This window comes from Nomascus leucogenys, chromosome 19 (assembly GCF_006542625.1).
Source record: "Nomascus leucogenys isolate Asia chromosome 19, Asia_NLE_v1, whole genome shotgun sequence".
Lineage (NCBI taxonomy): Eukaryota > Metazoa > Chordata > Mammalia > Primates > Hylobatidae > Nomascus > Nomascus leucogenys.
Window position 1 is genome coordinate 5,803,094 of NC_044399.1, and position 17,759 is coordinate 5,820,852.

Here is a 17,759-nt window from a genome sequence, read left to right on the forward strand (position 1 = left end):
GAGTAGCTGGGATTACACGATTACAGGCCCTCGCCACCATGCCTGGCTAATTTTTTTCTTTTCTTTTTCTTTTTTTTTTTTTTTTTTGTATTTTTAGTAGAGATGGGGTTTCACCACGTTGTCTAGGCTGGTCTCTAACTCCTGACCTCGTGATCCACCTGCCTCAGCCTCCCAAAATGCTGGGGTTACAGGCGTGAGCCACCACACTCAGCCCTGATATTCGTTTTAAAGGAATCTGTCTGTGTGTAGTGTTGATGGCAGACTTATAGGAACAGGGCAGAAGCATGGAGAGATCAGTGAAGAGTTAAATCCAGAACCGAGATGCACCTGACAGGTGAGTAGTAGACACAGCAGAAACGGTGAAAAGTGTGAGGACAGACAAATGGCATTTGCTGATAGATTGAATGTGGGAGGTGACAGACACAAATGAGCTGGCTACAACTTCAGGACTGGTAGGCTGAGCAGCTGCAAGAGAATGGCACCAATTACTGAGATACGGAAGAAACGTATCTCTTTTTTGTTTGCTTTGTAGTTGGTTGGTTGGTTTTCTGTTTGTTATTGTTTTTTAAGGGGAGGGTAGTTGTTGTTGTTTATTAGTGGAAAGAAAATCAATATGTCCAAGATTAAATTCTGCAATTTCCAACATAGACATCCAAGTAGAACATTCAGAAGGCATGAGTCTGGAATTCAGGGGAGATGTCTGGAATGCAGATGTTAATTTATATTTTGTCAGCCTATGGATATTCAAAGAGATGAATTGAGATCTCCATGAGAGTTAGTCTAAATAAAAATGAGGAAAAAATTAAAAGACAAGATAGTCTAGCATTTCATTGTTGGGAACATGAGACAAACCATGAAAGTAAATGAAAAAAGAGCAGCCAGGAATTTAGAGGTGTCTTGAAGAGAGCTGTTGTGATGGGATGGCTGGGAGGAAACCACAACTGGAACAGATTTGAACAAAGGAGAGGAGAAGACGGAAGACTGGCCAGAGAACAGTCAATCAGGACTCTGACTGCGAAGGAGATAGAAGAGGGCAGAAGAGGCTGCCTTTGTTCTTGCTTTGGTTTGTTTGGATGTGAGTTATAAATGCATGTTTGCGTGCTTTGGAGAGGAAAGTTGATAAAGGAAAAAGAGCAGAATTGCTGAAATGACAACATTGAGTAGGAGAGAAGAATGGGATCTAACAGGCAAATGCAAGAGATGGCCCTGGGGGCAACCATCCACGGGGAGAGGAGAGAAGGAAAGTGTTCAGAAGAGTGTGAGGCACCAGGGGCTATGGGCTGGCTGTGTGGAGCTGCCCGTGTGGGGCTGCTCTCCTGCTTAGCTCTATTTTCCCAGGGCTGTGGGAGACAAAGTCATCAGTTGAGCATGAGAATGAGAACATGGTGTTGAATATTTGGGAAGAAGGGGAAAGCTTTGACTTAGATATCTCAGAGAGAGTGAAAGAGAATGCATTAGAAAAATTCTGTGACAACTGGTGGTGGCTCTAACGGTTCACTTAAATTAGAGGCAATTACAGTGGGGCCAGACTTCTTGGCCATGCTTCTCTCAATCACTCAGCCGCATGAGGACGGCAGAGGGTGCAGAGAGACTGGGACTTACCTGAGGCTGGGGCTCTAAAAAGATGAGCAGGAAGAGCGATGCAAGGAGGAGACTGTGATGACGAATCTTAGAATCGAAGCTGGGTAATTAAGGAATGGAGCCTTGGAGAGGCGAGGAACTGTGAGAATGTGGTCTGCTGAATGATTGTTTAGGTTCCAGTATATTGAGAAATTGTTTGATTGTGGGTCTTTGGGGAGAAGGCTGTGGTTCAAGATGCTTTATTACATATAGCAGTTTGATATTGAATATTTTAGGTAGATAGAATTATTTAGGGCATGTTACAATTCTACCAATCTGATTACACATAATAATTCTCATCTCTTCAATGTTATTTCCACAACAGCCACAGAATGAGAGAAGACTAGATAGTTTTGCTACTATCGGAAATAATAAAAGCTGATGACAGAATAATCAAATGCCCATCCTCTGTAAGGCACCAGTTCAACAGCCATCCAGTTCTGGGAAATCATATCATTTTGTCAATGTTTTATGTTCAGTCCCAGAATTAAAAATGTATAAAATTGCATGAAATTTATTTGATGCAATTTATTTGATGCAAAATTTATTTGATGCAATACTTCTCATGAAGTACTCAATGATAAGAGATACTCTGAGAGATTATGTGGACAATTCATACAGGTCGTTTGGAATGGAAGGAGGTCTTAGTATCTTTATATCTGTGGTGCTTAGCTAGCAAGTTCAACTGTTAGGAGCAATAGCTGCTGTGCTCACTATAGCTCATTGGTGTTTTGTGATATTCTGCATCATGAGCTTATTAATTTTAAATAAGTGTATGAATAGAGTCCCAACTGAAAACACTGTAGAGGGTATTATTTAATTTTTCAGCCTCAAAATCCTAAATATTAGTGATCAGTAAAAACTTTGAAGTGAACAAATGTTACTTCTAAGGTTTTTTTTTTTTGCTGTTTTCCTCTATGCCTATTTCGAAGCTTTTAAAAGATATTTAAAATCATGTGTAGAAAAATTATGGAGACATATATGATGAAAGCTGGTGAAAATGCTCAACCCCTGGAAGAGAGGTAGGAAGATATCCCGGTCCTAAGCCAGGAGAAGTCTCCTGGACCCAAGAAAAACAGGACGCAGGAGGCAAAACCATGAGTTGGGTACGCGGCTCCCGCATAAGAGTGAAGCTGAGACAGGAAAATACAGAACAGCCCCTATTAACCGCACCATGGCGTGTGGAGCACTAACAGTGGACTCCCGCTGCAGAGGGTGGAGGGCCAGGAGCACAAGGAGACCCTATCAGAGCTGCAAGGTGCAAAGACCTAAAACCGAGGGTGGAGCAGGTTTTGGGAAAAACCTTCTGGCAGAAATGGCCCTACCCTAAGCACAGGGTAATCCCAGAGGAAGCGGAGGCCTATAGTACACTGAGAGTAACCACGGCAATAACAGAAAGGAAAAGCAACTCAAGTCCTCACTAGACTGGCTCAACTCCATGTCAAAGGCCTGGAGAAAACAAGATGTCAATTTCTAGGCACAGACATTATTTGCTTCAATCTGTGCTGTGCTATACAAGACATCTGTCTTTAACAAAAATTACAACACACACACACACACACAAAAGCAAGTAAAAGTAGTATACTGTCAAAAGAACCAACAATTAATATAATCAGACTATTATGACGGTAACGTCAAACCTATCACAGAGAAAATATAAAATAAATATGACTAATATGTGAAATCCTCTAGAATAAAAAGCAGAAAACATGACTGATAATATTGGTAATCTTGTCAAAGACATTAAAATTATAAAAGAAAAATGAAAATGTTGGTAATTAAAACCATTGTAACAGAATGATTTTGACATGCTCACCATTGGACGTGATACATATGAGGAAAGAATCAATAAGCTGAAGATTAATAAGAAAAAATCATCCAAGCTGAAACACAAAGTAAACAGAGTATGAAAAGAGAGAAAGAAACAAACAAATAAACAAAGTATCCAAGAGCTGTGAGATGGTATCAAATGATCTAGGATAGGTGGAATTGGAATCTCAAGAGTAAATGAAACGTATAAAGAGATAACGCCTAAGAATTTTCCAAAAATTAAAAAAAAATTACAAAACAAGTCCGAGAAGCTCAGAGAATACAAAGCAGAATAAATGCAATTAATTAAAAATATATATAATAGACCCTAGGACAGCCAGTTACCTTTTAAAGTTATAAATAATAAGCTAGGAGTGGCAATAAAATGAAATAATAAAAAAATTCTCATTCCAAAAAAGGCAGAAAAATAGGACAGAAATAAAAAATAAATGTAACAAATTTAAAATGGCTAGAAAAATAGTAGAATTTAATCTAATTATAAAAACAATTGTAATAATGTAAATGACAGTTGTCATCTGGGTGGAAAAGTGGTGCCAAACTCTGCTATTTATAAGAAATCAATTTACTGTTTTATTTAGGTATACTGACAAAACACAAAATAAAAGTATTATATATATGAAAGTTGTACAATATGTTTTGATATACATATGCATTGTGAAATGATTACCACTTCTCGGTATATATCCCAAGGAAATAAAATTACTCTCTCAAACAGAAATCTGCACTCCCATGTACATTGTAGCATTATTCACAATAGCCAAGATAAAGAAATCACATGTCTTTCTACAGATGAATGGATAATGAAATAATATTTGTGTATGTGTGTATGTGTGTGTGTCCACACACAGTGAATTATTATTCAGTCTAAAAAGAATGGAAATTCTTTAATGTGGACACGCACACACATATTATTCAGCCTAAAAAGAATGAAAATTCTGCCGTTTTCAATAACATGAATGAAGCTGGAGGACATTACGCTAAGTAAAATAAGCCAGACACTAAAAGACAAATATTGCATCACTTCACTTTATGTGAAATCTAAATAAGTCAAGCAAGGCACCAGTTTTAAATTTCAGAACATGGAGAATTAAAAGTAAAATGGAGGCCGGGCGCTGTGGCTCACGCTTGTAATCCCAGCACTTTGGGAGACCGAGGCAGGCGGATCACGAGGTCAGGAGATCGAGACCACAGTGAAACCCCGTCTCTACTAAAAATACAAAAAATTAGCCGGGCGTGGTGGCAGGTGCCTGTAGTCCCAGCTACTCGGAGAGGCTGAGGCAGGAGAATGGTATGAACCCGGGAGGCAGAGCTGGCAGTGAGCAGAGATTGCACCACTGCACTCCAGCCTGGGTGACAGAGCGAGACTCCGTCTCAAAAATAAAAATAAAAATAAAAATAAAGTAAAATGGAAAATATTTCATAAAAAAAGCTAATGAAATAAAGCTCAGGAGGCTTTACATAATGGCTTTGTTAAAAGGAGACTTCTGTATATACAAATATTTATAGATTATGTGTATGCATGGTATTCATGGGTTAGTGTGCATGCATATATGATCTTGCTCTGCTGAGATGCCCTAGAAGTAACAACATCCCAGGGGCAATGAGCACAAGTAAGACCCAGATCTTGGTTTTTAATATCTTTCTCCAATAAAAGGAACTAGAGCTCCTTGAACAAATGGCTGATTCTAGGACAGGAAATATACAAGGTGAGCCTGGACTATCTGTAGTGCCAGAAAGTAAGTATGTGTGCATGCACACACACACACATGCACACACACACTGATGGGTGTATGTTAAAGGGAGGGGTCCCCAACCCTGGTTTCAATCTGTGGCCTGTTAGGAACCAGGCTGCAGGCTGCACAGCAGGAGGTGATTGGCAGGTGAGTGAGCAATGATTCATCTGTATTTACAGCCGATCCCATAGCTCACATCATTGCCTGAGCTCTGCCTTCTGTCAGATTAGTGGTGGCATCAGATTCCCATAGGAACACAAACCCTATTGTGAACTGCACGTGCGGGAGGTCTAGGGTGTGCACTCCTTATGAGAATCTAATGCCTGATGATCTGTCACTGTCTCCTCCCATCACCTCCAGATGAGACCATCTAGTTGCAGGAAAACAAGCTCAGGGCTCTCACTGATTCTACATTATGATGAGCTATGTTATTATTTTATTACACATTACAATGTAATAATAATAGAAATAAAGTGCGCAATGAATGTAATTGTGCTCAAATCATCCCGAAACCACTCCCCAAACCCCACCAGTCCATGGAAAAAAATTGTTTTCCACAAAACTAGTGGAAGACAGTGCCAAGAAAGTTGGAGACTGCTGGTTAAAGGAATATGGGAGCCTGCTGAAAGTGTTCGCAATGGTCATATCCTAAAAAAAAATGAGCAACTAAATAAATAAAAGAGTATTCGATTATAAACCTATGTATAAAATAGATATCTATCATTCCACACTCTAAGAAATAACAGATGAATGGCTAAAATAAATTTTGGAGAGTAGACAAATCTCCTAAGCAGAAAAATGTTAAATACTTAATGTAGACACTCCTCTTACTCCTCTCTCAAGAAGGTAGGGCAATACCGCTCACTCCTTAAGTGTGAGTTGCTCATAGTGACTTTTTTCCAATGACCATAGGCAGAGAAAAGAACTGAAATTTTAGAAAGTATATTCTACAGATAAAATGGTTATAAGTGATGTTGATACTATGTTTCCTTAATAGAAAGTGATGGGAATGGCAGTCTTACTCCCCAAAGCCCATCACTCCAGTCTAATAATGAAATAAATTAATATATCAGTGGCATTCTGCAAAATACCTGATTCATACTTCTCAAAACTGTCAAGTTGATCAAAAAAAAAATAAGTCTGAGAAATTGTCATGGCCAGGAAGAGCCTAAGTTAGGAGACATGCCAACTAAATGGGTTCTGGAAGAAAGCCTGCAACAGTAAAATAATGTTAGGTAATGACAAAGGAAATTTGAATAAAATATACACTTTAATTAATAATAATGTGTTAAAAATGGCTCATTTCCATATTATTGTAAGATGTTAATGATAGGTAAAACTGGGCGTGGGGTATACAGAATCTCTGTACTATCTGACATTTTTTCTGTGTACCTAAAAACTGTTATAAAATTTTAAAAGTTTATTTAAAAATTAGATTTTGTTGCACTGCATATTATTAGGAATAGAGAAGAAACCGGAACAATGATAAAGAAAATGTAACAATTCTAAATGCATATTTACATAACAAAGAGCTTCAAAATGCATTCAGCGCAAGATATGTAGCTGAACATAAAAATTGACAAATAGATGATTTTAATTGGATATGAAAATATATCTTTTTCTATAGTTGACAGGTCAAATAGAAGAAAATCATTAATCATCTGGAAGAGCTGAACAACAAACACTATCAATGAACTTGATCAAATTGAAACTTACATTCTATGAACATCAACAGAATATCCATTGTTCTCAAAGGCACATGGAATATCCACCAAAATGAACCATATTCTGGGTGATAAAACAAGCATTAACAGAAGAGAAAATTAGAATAATAGAAAATATAGTCACTCAATATAACAGAATAAAACTAGAAATTAATAACAGAAATATATATATATCCCCAAATATTTGGAAATTAAATACCACACTGAAAATAACCCATAAGTAACTAAATAACTAAAAAAATAACCCATAGTTAAGGTCACAAAAGAAATTTAAAAATATTATGAGTCCAATGGAAATGTAAAGACAACATATACAATATTGTGGAATGCATCTAAAAGAGCATATAGAGGGAAATTTATAGCATTAAATGTATGTATTGGAAAAGAAGAAACAGCCCAAAACAATGATCTAAGCTTCTACCTTATTAAACTAGAAAAATAAAGGCAAATCAATCCCATATTAATCAAGAGGAAGGAATAATGAAGAGCAGAATTCAATCTAATTGAGAAGAAAAAACAGTACAGATAATGAGTAAACACAAGCATTTGTCCTTTGAATACAAGTCAGTAAATTTGATTTACCTCTAACTTATCCCCCCACACCTCCAAAAAGAAAGAAAGAAAAAAGGCAGATATTATAAATACATGGAACAAAAGAGGGAACATCCCTACAAATAATAAAAGTATATTACGAATAACTCTAGGCCTATAAATTTACCAGCTTAGATGAAAGACAAACCTCCATAAAATACGCAAACTGCCAAATATGTTCAAGAGGAAATATATAACCTGAAGAGTTCTATGTCTATTAAAAGTTGGACTTGTAATTAAATACTTTCCAACAAGAGAATATTTAGTCTTCTCTGGATTTTAGCAAGCATTAAAGAAAGAAGTAAAAAATTACTATACAAATTCTTTACAAACATTTTTACAAAATTGATGGGAGAGAACACTCCCTAAATCCTTTTATGAGACCAGTGTTCCCTGATGCCAAAGCCAGATACTATAGAGACATTACAAGAAAAAAACAACAGAGACTATTATTTCTCATAAACATTAATGCCCAAATTCTCCCACAAGATACTGTCAAATTGAATTCAACAATATATTAAATTATACTTATCCCTTTAGCAGCATTTTGACCTGCAATTATATTTAGAGGGAATATCCAATTTGATAATTAAATATAAGTTGTTACTAAATAATTATTCATTATAATTTGGAAATAGTCTAAAACCCAATGAAAAGAAACTGAATAAAATGTGCACTGTATACTAATATAAGCACACAGGAATAGCTTGCATTAATTATAAATATTTAAAAAATAAATTTAATGATTTAATACTATTAAAATTAAAAGCAATCTGCTAAATATTTAATTAACTGTGGTTACTTCTAGGTTCCAACTTTTCCTATTTTTTATTTTTAAAAATATTGAGTGTGTATTATTTTATTGGGATGAAAATATAATACATTTTATATAAAAGAAAATCTATCTGTACTTGATTATTTCAAAATATAATTTTAAAATCCCTACAATATATAATCTACATACACGTCTGCAAGAACAATTTGTTTAAAATATCTCAGTTGGGTGTGTATGATTTTCCACATGAGATACCGCTGTGCTTTTAAAGTTTCATCATACAATAAATCTAAAATAGCAAATAAGACCAAAATAACATTGTAACAAAGTATACATTATTTTTTCCTACATTATAGCACTATAAAAACTAAAGTGTATTATTTTATGTCTCTCTCAATATTTGCTTTTATCCAGGACTTATTATCAAAGATTTTACAGAAATTTGGCCAGGATTGGTGACAAGATGACTATTTTTCATCCTGTGGCCATGGCAGACATCACTAACAGATTATTGAGCTCACATACAGCTTAAATATGCTTTTAACCACTAGTCCCTGGTGTTCGCTATGAATCACTCACTATCAACATACAGTTTGAAATATATTTGCCATTCTTAGTTAAAATAATGTTTGGATTATCTTCCTAACTATTTACAATTTGTGAGCAAATTTTCAAACAAAACTCTCAAGGTATGAACCATACCTATATTTTATCTTAGGTAGCGTACCATTTTTCGTCAATTTCAGTTACAAGATTAAGACATGTATTGTATACCTTTCTCGTCAAACATTTTTTACTTAAAAGATTGTTGTTTTAAGAACAATTCAATGACTAAACTACAGCTTTGACTTTCAGGGGCCCTGTATGTTTACTTAATTAATACTAACACCAAGAAATAGGTATTCATTCTCTATTCACAGATGCCAAAAATGTGAAAACGAATGAACTCTCAATGTATATGTCTGCAGAATTCTTATCCAAAAGGTTCATGCAGCATGAAACATAGGCAAGGGGGCTGGGCACGGTGGCTCATGCCTGTAATCCCAGCACCTTGGGAGGCCGAGGTGGATCACCTGAGGTCGGGAGTTGGAGACCAGCCTGACCAACATGGAGAAACCCTGTCTCTATTAAAAATACAAAATTAGCCAGGCATTGTGGCACGTGCCTGTAATCCTGGCTACCCAGGAGGCTGAGTCAGGAGAATCGCTTGAACCTGGGAGGCAGAGGTTGCAGTGAGCCGAGATTGACTATTGCACTCCAGTCTGGGCAACAAGAGGGAAACTCTGCCTCAAAACAAACAAACAAACAAACCAAAAAAACAGAAACAAAGAAAACACAGGCAAGGGGCAGAACCAAGCAGCAGTGGCTTCAGAGCAGTCAATATAATGATCACAAAGTCCATTTTCCACAGCAGAAACATGTATTCACAGAATATTCCTTCAGATCTTACTCATAGTCTATTGCTTTTACCAGATGATTTTAATTGTTTTCCAATCCATAGCAAACAAGAAGCAGAAAAAATATGGAAGTAGAAGGGAAGCTCTGTGGACTATCACCACCTAGGCCCACTATTGATGATGACGGCCTTCAGCATCGTCATGGACCCGGAGAGAAAATAGCCATTATAAAAACGCTTCCAATTTAGGAAGACAGAATAATGGTTTCTACTCTATTCTCCTTGCAGCCCAATGAAATTAACTAAAAGTTTGACAAATAGGAAAAAAAATCTTTCATGAGCAGGAAAACCAGCATATATCCCAAAATACAAACAACCAACTATAGAGAATATTGGCTCATTATGCTGAAAATTGGAAAACCTCAGGAATGATTAGTAAAATTACTATGCAATACACAGAATTCTCTAAAAGTAGATAGCACCACGCTGAGTTGCTGAACTAACTTATTCTTGTGCAGAACTCTTTCAAATATTTGAGGTGATTCTTCTGTATTTTAATTCTACATCCCTAAAGAAGATGATTCGGTTGCTATTTCTTAACTTTTCAGTTTTTAACATAACCAGTTAGTACTCCAAATTAAAAGATGAGGAATTAAACATCATTTACCACCTTCCGCACTGTCATCATGCACAAGCACCTTTTCTGTCATCGGATCCTACCAATATGATAACAACATTGTGGTTTTACATCAATCTTTAGTCTTTACATTACTGGGACAGTATAAATGCTCTTCACAGCTGAACCATGTGGTATTCTCTGTCTGCTTTTTATTGGCTGCACACCTGTTTAAAAATTGGCCCTGGTAATAATAATTATCTTGCTTCTGTGTTTGCTTAATTTTCTGTGTATTTATGACAAATTCAAAGTCAAACCTTCTCCCAACATCCAAATCTGTATCATATCAGATACTATATTAAGTTTTTCTTTTTAAAAGAAATCATCAAAATACTTTCTGTTTTCAAGGAATTTTTAAAACTTTGTTCTAAAACCCTTTCAGTGCTTTAGCTTTCCTACTTCTGGAGAGATGACTAAAATTAAACTAATTTTTTAAATGCAAACTTTTTTCCCTTTAGTAATTTGTATATTCTTTTAATGTTCAGCGTTTACACATTTCTCAAAGATATAACTTGGCTAAGCCTATTCTCATTTATTTTACTGTATATATGATGATGTTGGGGTCTTAAATGTAGAAACTCTTTCTGTTCTAGAAAATTGTCCTTTATTATTTCTTTGATTCTTTTATTGATTATTTTTTCTACTTTCTTCATTCTAAAACTTTGTCATTTAGATACCAACCCACTGGCTTTGTTCTCTAATTCTTGTGTTCTTTCTCTGGCTTTTATTTATTTGTCCTTCTTATTCTGGGACAGTTTGTTAACTTTATCTTTTAATTTTTCTATTATTGAGTTGTTATATTTATTTTATTATGATTTTAATGTCCAAGAGCGTGTTTACGTACAGATGGGCTAAGTCGATTGTTGCACATTCATCTCTCCCAGCTTCCAGAATTCTGTAATTGTTGTCTCCTTTCTTGGACTTTTTGCCTTTGTGAATCTATGCCTTTAAAACATACTTACTGGCATTTTAATGGGGTTTTGAAAGTAGTGGGGCTAATTATGTAATTTTTGATCATTTTTATTTACTTAAAATTCTCTCAAGTAAAATTTAACTTTTTAAAAAATTCTATTATAGAACATCTGTCTTTTAACATAAGTTGCCTCAAATATTTTTTGAATGTACCACACATTAATATGTATCTATAATATGAATGTAGATATAGATATAGAATATGATAGCATTGTCTTTAACAATAAGAACTAGCGTATTTAACAAATATCAGAACTTTTGCCGAAAAAAACAGTTCCTATATCAATTTTAAAATTATCTAAATGGATTGTCATTTGAACAGCTTTGCTTCGAAAGGACTTGAAAACGTCTCTTACAAATACAACAGAACAAAACATCTGGAAGATCTGATACCTAATTAAGCAAATGTTTGTCCATTTCATTATGTACTATAGATCTGCACCGATGGAAACTTTGGGTATGAAATTAACCATTAGACTTTGTATATTACTGGTAGAAGAGGCTGCTGCTTATCTACTTTGGTAACACATCTCTAAATATACAGGGCACAAATATTTTAATACACATCAGAAAATTAGTTTTAAAGTTTGCCTTTTTAAGAAACTAGTTGGTTTTTAAAAATAGACCATTTGACCAAATAATCTACCCTGTATGAATGGAAGTCAAATTATGATAGAATTCCATGTAGTAGTATTATATTTTAAAGTGTTCTTAATTTTTGTTTGTATTCCAATTCATACTCACACTAGTGATGAATTATGTGAAACCATTGCCTTAAAGTATTCTGCATGAACTTAGATTTCCTGCAGGGTGAGATCAATTTGCACTATTTTTTTTTCCTCCTTCAGAACCAGTATCTTTTAAACGGCATCCATATTTGTCTTCTCTCAAGTCCCACCTGAAGGCAGAAAATGAAATACTGCAAGAACAAGGTACTAGCAGGACTTTTCTACCTAATACCTAGAAGCTTTGTTATTGACTGAAACTGTATATACCTCTTAACATCAGTTTGCTTTCGGCAGAAGCTTGTTTTCATTTTTGTAATGAAAGTATGTTATCTAATTATATACATTAATCTTAAGAACAAAGTATAATTATTAACCCTTGGTATACTGTTAGAACCCATTTGGCCTCATTTTAGAGTTGTTTCTTGTATGAATATCACCTCCTCTTTGTAAGAATTAATACTTCATAACTTTTATTTTTTCTAAGTTTACAAAGAAAATTCACTTTTTTTTTTCCATTGGAGTGAAATATTTTCTGTCTTAAAATTACTATTTGGGTCCTTTAGGTCATTTTATAAATCTAAGATAAGTGGTAAAATCTTAGTGCTCTTATTTTTTCTATATCAAATATTTTGCTCTTTTTTCTTCTTAGAAATTACATCACATTATTCATCAATGGGGGCACATACACATGTGTAGAATTGCTCTTCTGTATCTATGGGGGATTGGTTCCGGGATTCCTTCAGATACCAGCATTTACAGATGCTCAAGTCCCTCAAGTAAAATGGTGCAGTATTTGCATGTAACCTATGCACCTCCTTCTGTATACTTTAAAACATTTCTCGATTACTTATAATGCCTAATACAGAGCAAGTGCTATGTAAATAGTTGTGTACTGTATTTTTTATTTGTATGATTTTCTATTGCTATTTTTTTCTCTCGATTATCTGCATTTGGTTGACTCTGTTATGTGGTACCACGAATATGAAGAGTTGACTATGTTTTTCTGTGTGTGTGTGTGTGTGTGTATTTAAAAGCACAATAAACATATGTGTGCATAAGTCTTTATAGTAGAATGATTTATATCCCATTGGGTATATACCCAGTAATGGGATTGATGGGTCAAATGGTATTTCCGGTTCTATATCCTTGAAGAAATGCCATCCTGTCTTCCACACTGGTTGAACTAATTTACATTCCCATCAACAATGTAAAGGCGTTCCTACTTCTCCACAGCCTTGCCAGCATCGATTGTTTCTCGACTTTTTAATAATCGCCATTCTGGCTGGTGTGAGATGGTATCTCATTGTGGTTTTGATTTGCATTTCTCTAATGATAGGTGATGTTACGCTTTTTTTCATATGTGTGTTGGTTGCATAAATGTCTTCTTTTGAGAAGTGTCTGTTCATATCATTTGCTCACTATTTGATGGGGTTGTTTTTTTCTTGTAAATTTGTTTAAGTTCCTTGTAAATTCTGGATATTAGACCTTTGTCAGATGGATAGATTGCAAAAATTTTCTCCCATTCTGTAGGTTGCCTGTTCACTCCAATGATAGATTATTTTGCTGGGCAGAGACTCTTTAGTTTCATTAAATCCCTTTTGTCAATTTTGGCTTTCAAGCAATTGCTTTTGGAGTTTTTGTCATGAAGTCTTTGCCCATGTCTATGTCTGAATGGTATTGCCTAAGTTTTCTTCTAGGGTTATTATGGTTTTTGTTTATACATATAAGTCTTTAATCTATCTTGAGTTAATTTTTGTATAAGGCGTAAATAACGAAGGGGTCCAGTTTCAATTTTCTGCATATGGCTGATCAGTTTTCCCAGTACCATTTATTGAATAGGAGATCCTTTCCCCATTACTTGTTTTTGTTGGGTTTGTTGAAGATCAGGTAGCAAAGTCACGGAACCAACCCAAATGCCCATCAACAACAGACTGGATAAAGAAAATGTGGTACAAATACATCATAGAATACTATGCAGCCATTAAAAAGGAATGAGATCACATCCTTTGCAGGTACATGGATAATGCTGGAGCCATTATCCTCAGCAAACTAACACAGGAACAGAAAACCAAACACTGCATGCTCTCACTCATAAGTGGGAGTTGAACAATGAGAACACGTGGACACAGAGAGGGGAACACCACACACCAGGGCCTGTTGGGGGGTGAGGGAGGGCAGGGGGAGAGAATTTAGAGGATGGGTCAATAGGTGCAGCAAACCACCATGGCACACATATTCCTATGTGACAAACCTGTACGTTCTGCACATATATCCTGGAACTTAAAGTAAAATAAAAAAATACAATAAAATAAAAAATAAAACTTTTGAGTTTGCTCTCTTTAAATTCTTATTAAAGGCTGGGCGCGGTGGCTCACGCTTGTAATCCCAGCACTTTGGGAGGCCGAGGCGGGTGGATCACGAGGTCAGGAGATCGAGACCACGGTGAAACCCCGTCTCTACTAAAAATACAAAAAATTAGCCGGGCGTGGTGGCGGGCACCTGTAGTCCCAGCTACTCGGAGAGGCTGAGGCAGGAGAATGGCATGAACCCGGGAGGCGGAGCTTGCAGTGAGCCGAGATTGCGCCACTGCAGTCCGGCATGGGTGAAAGAGCGAGACTCCGTCTCAAAAAATAAATAAATAAATAAAAAATAAAAAAATAAATTCTTATTAAAATTTCTAATAAAGCTGATTTTCATGATTTCTTCATTTTTACTTTATAAATTGTTTGTAAACAACTTCCAGCATCAAGAGCTCACTGATGCAATCAGGCAGGAACTGAGCAAGTCAAATACTGCAGAGAGAAATACACTAAGGAGAGATAGGACTTTAATCTGGAGGAAAAAAATCCTACAGACAGCAACTGTTCACAACAGCAAACCCCTACATTTTATGAGCTAGAAGAAGAAAATGGAGACAACCAGAAAGAGAGAAATACCAACCTACTCTGAAAGCCTTCAGACATGGCTCTGGTGGTAAGCTCTTTCCCTCTCTGTTTGCTGCTGTTTTCTGGCCTTTACAACAGAATGGAAGAGAATCATGTAAGAGTTCCTGTAACAATTATGCAGAAAATACTAAAACCCACCAGGCAAGATCACCACGCATTGGAATATTTTCATGTCAAGGTAAAATTGCAAATTTTCTACAATTCATTGCTAAAATAAACAGGAGAAAGGCTTAGGAAGGTTTTTTGCATAGAGTGCTGATAAAGAATTAAGCAAATTTGGCCGGGCGTGGCGGCTCATGCCTGTAATCCCAGCACTTTGTGAGGCCGAGGCGGGTGAATCACGAGGTCAGGAGATCGAGACCATCCTGGCTAACACGGTGAAACCCCGTCTCTACTAAAAATACAAAAAATTAGCTGGGCATGGTGGCGGGCACCTGTAGTCCCAGCTACTTGGGAGGCTGAGGCAGGAGAATGGTGTGAACCCGGGAGGCGGAGCTTACAGTGAGCCAAGATAGTGCCACTGCACTCCAGCCTGGGTGACAGAGCGAGACTCCATCTCAAAAAAAAAAAAAAAATTGAGCAAGTTTGCTGTTGTGTTGTAATGTTTCTCTCAGGTTTGTTCTTCCTATCATGTTTGATATTCCATGAATAATTGAGATCAGCCCTATGTAAGTTAAGATCATAATATGTGGAACAAATGGCATTGTAAGTGCTTTCAAAAGGTAATATTTATAATAAAGTGTCCTAAAAATGATTTCTTCAGCTTGAGGAATTATAGAATGATAGGAAGTCTCTCAAGTTAGCCTTCATGCAATTTTGTAGATTAAAACATAACATTTGTCCAGAATTTAAAGACTTACATGCCTTCCTAAGTTGTTATAATGCTTTACCAAATCTATGACTTCTACATAACACAAATCAGCGGTCAAATGTAAACAATATGTTGTAAATTCACTGCAGGTTTGCAACCTTTTTTAGATTTATGCATGTGGATATTTTAATAATGTAATTACAATCACCACAAAGTTAGCTTTTTAAATTGCAGACAATAGTGCATGTCACACTAACATGTAGTGGCTTTTCAAGGCCTCATCCCAGGGAAAATATTTTGTAGAGTATAAGGGAGTGGGAGGAAGAGGAGGAATAATTTTTTTATTTAAAGTTGATTTCTGCACTATCTTTTTCTCAATTACCTGCATGAATAATAATGAGGAATATTTTGTTACTTTAACTGGTAAATATGTTACAAAACCAAGTACTTAATCTTTTACATCATGTCTTCAGCTATTTGTATTTTAATGAGTAATTTCAATGGTCTGAAACACGATTCTGAGCTTCACATAGTATCTTACTGTGGAACCCAAAAATTTGATCACTGAATTTGGCAGTTATTATCACCTAGGTACCCCTGTTTAGATACATGTTCCTGAATGAAGCTGCTTTTGAATTTTGTTATGTTGAAATACAGGAAATAACAATGACGGCAGCAATCAAGGTAACAGAAATCATGACGTAAAGGAAAACCAGTGAGGAGTTCTGCATTTTTCTTTCTTTCTTTCTTTTCTTTTTTTGTTTTTGTTGTTGTTGTTGAGATGGAGTCTCCCTCTGTCACCCAGGCTGAAGTGCAGTGGTGAGATCTTGGCTCACTGCAACCTCCACCTCCTGGGTTCAAGCGATTCTCCTGTCTCAGCCTCCCAAGTAGCTGGAACTACAGGTACGTGCCCCCACGCCCAGCTAATTTTTGTATTTTTAGTAGATACAGGGTTTCATCATGTTGGCCAGGATGGTCTTGATTTCTTGACCTTGTGATCTTCCTGCCTCGGCCTCCCAAAATGCTGGGATTACAGGCGCGAGCCACCGCATCCGGCCTGCAGTTTTCTTTAAATAAGTAAAGTGAGACTTGGGTCGTGGCAAGAAGGAATTAGACAGTCCTCCGGCCACTCTGTGTGTGTGTGCACTCGGGCATGTGCTGTCTATGTGTAAGCCACTCCCTTTTTTTTTCCTTTGAAACTGGTAAAGTTAAAATAGGGGAGAAATCCTATATGTTGCAATGATAGCATTTTGGAAAATTTAAGAAATCAAACTCTCCATGCTCTCCATCTTGATTTATGCTTGAGTTGTTACATGCCATATTTGCTTTGAATTCTGGTTATCAGAAGTTTTACTAAATTTTTGAAGAAATAATTCACTTTCATCTGCTTTCTAGATTTTGTACATCTCAGTTCATAAAGCAAAGCTTGTCGATAGTGTAATTTCCTAAATGCTGCAAATTTGCAGCCGTAACCACTACAAAGAAGTTTGGATGACGGATTTTTTTTCTTTGTTAAAATAGTTTATGTTTCTGTAGAAATTTCATTTTTAGATTAAACTGTGATGGATGAGCTAGCATAATTCAAGTATACATTTCTTTTTTTCTATTGGACACTCATTGTCATGCAGTAATAGTAAAAACATCAAAGACGCAACAAGCTTATGAAGTACTATTTTCTAAAAAAACAAATAGTAGGTATTTTCATCTTTGTTATTGTACTTTCGGTTATGCAAACACTTTGATAATATAAACAGTTATGTCCTCTATAAATCTGGCCAGAAACCTCTTTTGATTTTGTTACATAAGTTAAATAGACTATAGTAGGTAGAGTACTGGGTACAAGTGGCCCAAACTAAGATAAGAGACTAAAATAAAATGTTAAATCTTAAAAGAAACTGGGTTGATGCACTAAAAGTTTAGTGTCTTGTCTAATATTAACATGATGTCTGTGTAAAATG